Here is a 6,000-nt window from a genome sequence, read left to right on the forward strand (position 1 = left end):
CCAAGAGTCCTGGGTGTGAGCATCACATGGACTGGCTGGTTCCTGAGATGTTGAACTGGACCCAGGAAGCACCACAAGCTGGGGCTCTTTGGAAAGGGAAAGTGAACAGTAGACTATCAATAGGTACACAACGACTATTTGGAGGGTATTTTAAATTTCATCTCATTTTAATTCTAACAGCTCTATTCAGGCCGAAATTAAATTATTCCCATTACTTGGATCAGGGAAGATAAATTAAAAGTTAGGTAACTTGCCCTAGGGAAACAAACTTTATCAATTACTGCTCCAGGACTCAAAACTTGAGATTATTTGAAAAAATAAGATTTCCTCCTCTGTCTTGTGAGTTAATATTCAATAGACCTCAAGGCATTGTTACTCAGTTATTTAAAACAATGTGCTGAATTAGTTCTAAAATACTAAAAATCACTATAAAGTATCAGATGCCATCTGCACAACAAACTAAATGGTATATGAAAAGCTGGGAGAAATTAATTAAGATTATTCTGAAATTATTTCAGACATATCTGTATCTGTATATCTTCAATGCATACACTATTCTTTAAAAATAGATAGTGGCCGGGTGTAGTGGCTCATGTTTGTAATCCTAGAACTTTGGGAGGCCAAGGCAAGAGGATCATTTGAGCCCCAGAGTTCCAGACCAGCCTGGGCAACAAGTGAGACCCCATCTCTACTAAAAAAAAAAGTAGAGATAGTGAATAATATCCAAAGAGAATGAACATAAGAAGGAATATAAATTACCAGTAAATACTTGGAAACATGCCAAACAAAAATAATTAATTTTTGAAAATAATATTAAGTAAAACAATATGTCACAAAATACAATGTAAAACATGACCCCATTTCTACAAAAGAATATATATCAACATGAGTGTATGGGTGTGATTGAATATAACTTAAGTAGCTGGGCATGGTGGTTCATGCTGATAATCCCAGCATATTGGGAGGCGGATGTGGAAGGATCACTTCAGTCCAGGAGTTCAAGACCAGCCTGGACAACAGAGGGAGACCATGTCTCTACAAAATATGAAAAAATTAGTTTGGCTTGGTGATGCATGCCTGTGATCCCAGCTATTCAGGAGGCTGAGGTGGAAGGATCACTTGAGGCCAGGAGGTCAAGACTGCAGTGAGCCATGATTACACCACTGCACTCCAGTCTGGGCTACAGAGTAAGACCCTGTTTCAATAAATAAATAAATAAAACTTAAGCTGGGCACAATGGTGCACACTGTAGTCCCAGCTACTCATGAGGCTGAGGTGGGAGGATCACTTGAGCCCAGGAACTCAAGGCTGTAGTAGGCTGTGATTGCACCTACAACCAGCCACTGCCCTCCAGCCTGGGCAACATAATGAGATCCCATCTCTAATTTTAAAAATTAAATAGGTCGGGCACGGTGGCTTACGCCTGTAATCCCAGCACTTTGGGAGGCTGAGGTGGGTGGATCATGAGGTCAGGAGATCGAGACCATCCTGGTTAACACGGTGAAACCCCACCTGTACTAAAAATACAAAAAATTAGCCGAATATGGTGGCGGGCACCTGTAGTCTCAGCTACCTGGGAGGCTGAGGCAGGAGAATGGAGTGAACCCGGGAGGCGGAGCTTGCAGTGAGCTGAGATTGCGCCACTGCACTCCAGCCTGGGTAACAGAGCCAGACTCCATCTCAAAAAAAAAAAAAAATCAAATAAATATAAGTTAACACATACAGAAAAAAATATGAAGAATAGGCACTGATAAATTAATAGAAAATATTTTGGTATCATGATGGGCAGAAGGTGGGGACAGACTAGAGAGACAAAATATTTCAGTTTATAAGTATACATTTCTATATTGTTTGATACATGTTAAACAACAAAAAGTTTTAGTTGGCACTCTGGCAAAATATTGAGATAAAGTTTTGTAAAGCTGATCCAAAAAATAATGGTGTAGAAATAAATTTGCTTAGGATACACTGACTTAGAAATATGTTCATACACTGTTGCATAAACATAGCACATTAAAATATTTCTTTGATAATAATTAAGTGTGTGCACATAGTGGGATATAGAGAGTACTTTTATTTTATAAGTGTGTATTTCTATAGTGTTTTAAATATGCAAACTATTGAAGATAATGTTGCAAGCCTAATATAACTGTGAAATGATTACAAATGTAATGCTCATATATTTATTGCTTTGGAAGCAGATTGAAGCAATTTACTTGACAGTTTCTCTCTCTCTCTTCTCTCTCTCTCTGTGTGTGTGTGGTGTGTATGTGCATGTGTGTATGTGTGTTTGTCTCAAACTGACTCTGAAGACCAAGTGGAATCTTTCTTCATTTTCTGCAAGTTTTTTCCCCAATGAAAAGGCATAATTTTAATAAACAGAAACAAAATGTTTCCTCAAAGCAGATTACAAAACAATAAGTACAGTATGACCTCAACTCTCTTTGAAAAATTCATGTGTATTTAAAAGCTGAAAAAAAAATGTGTATCTTTCTATCCTGCTTATTCCCGCATTTCATTGATTTATTAATGTGTAGGATGGCCAGGCGTGGTTAGTCAAATTCCACATCTGCATCCCATACTTTCCTTCTCTTGATTTCCTGGGAATATCCATGGGGAGCAAGATGGATATTAGTCACCACCCTGTGATCTATGACCTCAACCGGATTCCATTCCAAGTAAGTTTAGTCTAAGCTTGACTCTGAGTCCTGGAAATCCAGCATCAAAAAAGGAAATGATGCAATTAAGTGGAGAGAAGTCACTTTCTTGGGAAACTGAGGTACCTTGTAACCCACACTTTCAACCTCTTGCATGGGGCTAATGGGCTACTTCTCCTACCAGCACAGAACAGACAGAGAATAAAGGATGAGGCAACTGTTATGGCTTCAGTCTTTGTTCTCTTTATGGGCGTGATCTAGAGGTTTTACTTTCTCTTTTGATTTTTTGTTAGGCCAGAGTGGTAGATTTTCTTTCTTTTCCTTTTCCTTTTCTTTGCTTTTCTTTTCTTTTCCTTCCTTCCTTCCTTCCTTCCTTTTCTCTCTCTCTCTCTCTTTGACAGAGTCTTACTCTGTCATGCAGGCTAGAGTGCAGTGGCATAATCATGGCTCATTACAGCCTTGACCTTCTGGGCTGAAGCGATCCTCCCACCTCCGCCTCCTGAGTATCTGGGACTACAGGCATGCACCACTATGCCCAGCTGATTTTTATTTTTTTATTTTTTAATTTTTTTTAAATTATACTTTAAGTTCTAGGGTACATGTGCACAACTTGCAGGTTTGTTACATATGTATACATGTGCCATGTTGGTGCACTGCACCCATTTACTCGTCATTTACATTAGGTATTTCTCCTAATGCTATCCCTCCCCCCTTCCCCCACCCCACAACAGACCCCAGTGTATGATGTTCCCCACCATGTGTCCAAGTGTTCTCATTGTTCAATTCCCACCTATAAGTGAGAACATGCAGTGTTTGGTTTTCTGTCCTTGCAAAAGTTTGCTCAGAATGATGGTTTCCAGCTTCATATGTGTCCCTACAAAGGGCATGAACTCATCCTTTTTTATGGCTGCATAGTATTCCACGGTGTATATGTGGCACATTTTCTTAATCCAGTCTATCATTGTTGGACATTTGAGTTGGTTCCAAGTCTTTGTTATTGTGAATAGTGCCGCAATAAACATATGTGTATATGTTTCTTTATAGTAGCATGATTTCTAATCCTTTGGTTATATACCCAGTAACGGGATCACTGGGTCAAATGGTATTTCTAATTCTAGATCCTTAAGGAATCGCCACACTGTCTTCCACAATGGTTGCACTAGTTTACACTCCCACCAACAGTGTAAAAGTGTTCCTATTTCTCCACATCCTCTCCAGCATCTGTTGTTTCCTGACTTTTTAATTATCACCATTCTAACTGGTGTGAAATGGTATCTCGTTGTGGTTTTGATTTGCATTTCTCTGATGGCCAATGATGATGAGCATTTTTTCATGTGTCTGTTGGCTGCATAAATGTCTTCTTTTGAGAAGTGTCTGCTCATATCCTTTGCCCACTTTTCGATGGGGTTGTTTGATTTTTTCTTGTAAATTTGTTTAAGTTCTTTGTAGATTCTGGATATTAGCCCTTTGTCAGATGGGTAGATTGCAAAAATTTTCTCCCATTCTGTAAGTTGCCTGTTCACTCTGATGGTGGTTTCTTTTGCTGTGCAGAAGCTCTTTAGTTTAATTAGATCCCATTTGTCAATTTTGGCTTTTGTTGCCATTGCTTTTGGTGTTTTAGTCATGAAGTCCTTGCCCATGCCTATGTCCTGAATGGTATTGCCTAGGTTTTCTTCTAGGGATTTTATGGTTTTAGGTCTAACATTTAAGTCTTTAATCCATCTTGAATTAATTTTTGTATAAGGTGTAAGGAAGGGATCCAGTTTCAGCAGCTGATTTTTAAACTTTTGTAGAGATGAGGTCTAACTATGTTGCCCAGACTTGTCTCAAACTCCTGGGCTGAAGGGATTCTCCCACTTCAGCCTCACAAAGTGATGGGATTACAAGTGTGAGCTCTGTACCTGGCCCAGAGTGCTAGATTTCTAAACTGGTTTTGTATCTTCCTTATTCCTAGAAGGGTGGTCCCTCCCATTTAGTTTTCTGAGGGCCCCATCTGAGGTAAAGTGGAGTTTCTGCTTCACGTAACATCTTCTCTGCCAGTTAGATGGGCTCAAACCCAGATCCACAAGAGACAGAAAAGAGTAGAGGTAGTGTTCTCAAAGATAAGTATAGGGCTAGAAATTTCATACGAACATCTAATTTGCTTGATTTCATGACTTACTTTTCAAAAGTTTTTCACATGAAGGCCACTTTCCCTCAGGGTTCCTTTCACATCTGGCACACCAATATCATATGACCCATAGTTCTCTCCTCTCTCGACCACAAAAGTAAACTCAAAACAAACGTCTCTGTACCATAGTAGTGGAGGAAACTTTTCTAAATATGACTTAATATCCAGAAGCAATAAGGGAAAAGAATGATACATTTGATTTGATATAAAAATGCATGGCAAAAACAAGACCCATAAGAAAAGGAAAATAAAAAATTACCAATTGGGAAAAATACAACTTACATCACAGAAAAGGGTTATACGTCTAGTATATAGAAAGCTATTGAAAAAGCAAAAGCAATAAACAACATCTTGAGAAGAAAAAGGGCAATAGATGCAAACAAGTATTTCACTGGAAATGTTCCTTAAACATAGGGTAATGAGGAGAGGGAGATAAAAAGAGGTTAGTGAATGTATACAAAAATACAGTTTGATAAAAGGAGTAAGATCTTATGTTTGATAGCACAGTAGGGTGACTACAGTTAACAAAACTTATTGTACATTTCAACATAACTAGAAGAACAGATTTGGAATGTTCTCAACTCAACAAAATGATAAATATTTGAGGTGGTGAATATCCCAGCTACCCAGATTTGATCATTACACATCGTATGCTTGTATCAAAATATTACATTTACCCCAAAATATGTACAACTAATATATATCCATACAAATTAAAGACTCCAAAAATACACAAAAATGCTCAATTGCTCAACCTAGTTCTTGATAAGAGATGCAAAGAAAATAAGATGAAATGCTTCTTCTCACCAATTACATAGCATTCACAAGTACTGCTGGTGGTAATGAGGTAGGAGGTAGGACTTGACTCGGAGGCAGGGCTGGAACACCAGGCCAAATTGGGGACCTGTTAAAATGGGGAAGAGGCAGAAGCACCTCTCCAGAAGACATGCCCACTAGTGTACCATGTCAGTTTACCATTGCCATGGCAACACCCAGAAGTTACTATCCCTTTCCATGGCAACGACCCAAAGGCCCAGAAGTTACCACCCTTTTTCTAGAAATTTATACATGACATGCCCCTTAATTTGCATGTAACTAAAGATGGGTATAAATAGGACTGCAAAACTGCCTCTGAGCTGCTACTGTTGACACACTGCCTATGAGGTAATGAGG

The sequence above is a fragment of the Pan troglodytes genome, chromosome X (genome assembly GCF_028858775.2).
Source record: "Pan troglodytes isolate AG18354 chromosome X, NHGRI_mPanTro3-v2.0_pri, whole genome shotgun sequence".
In the NCBI taxonomy this organism is placed as follows: Eukaryota; Metazoa; Chordata; class Mammalia; order Primates; family Hominidae; genus Pan; species Pan troglodytes.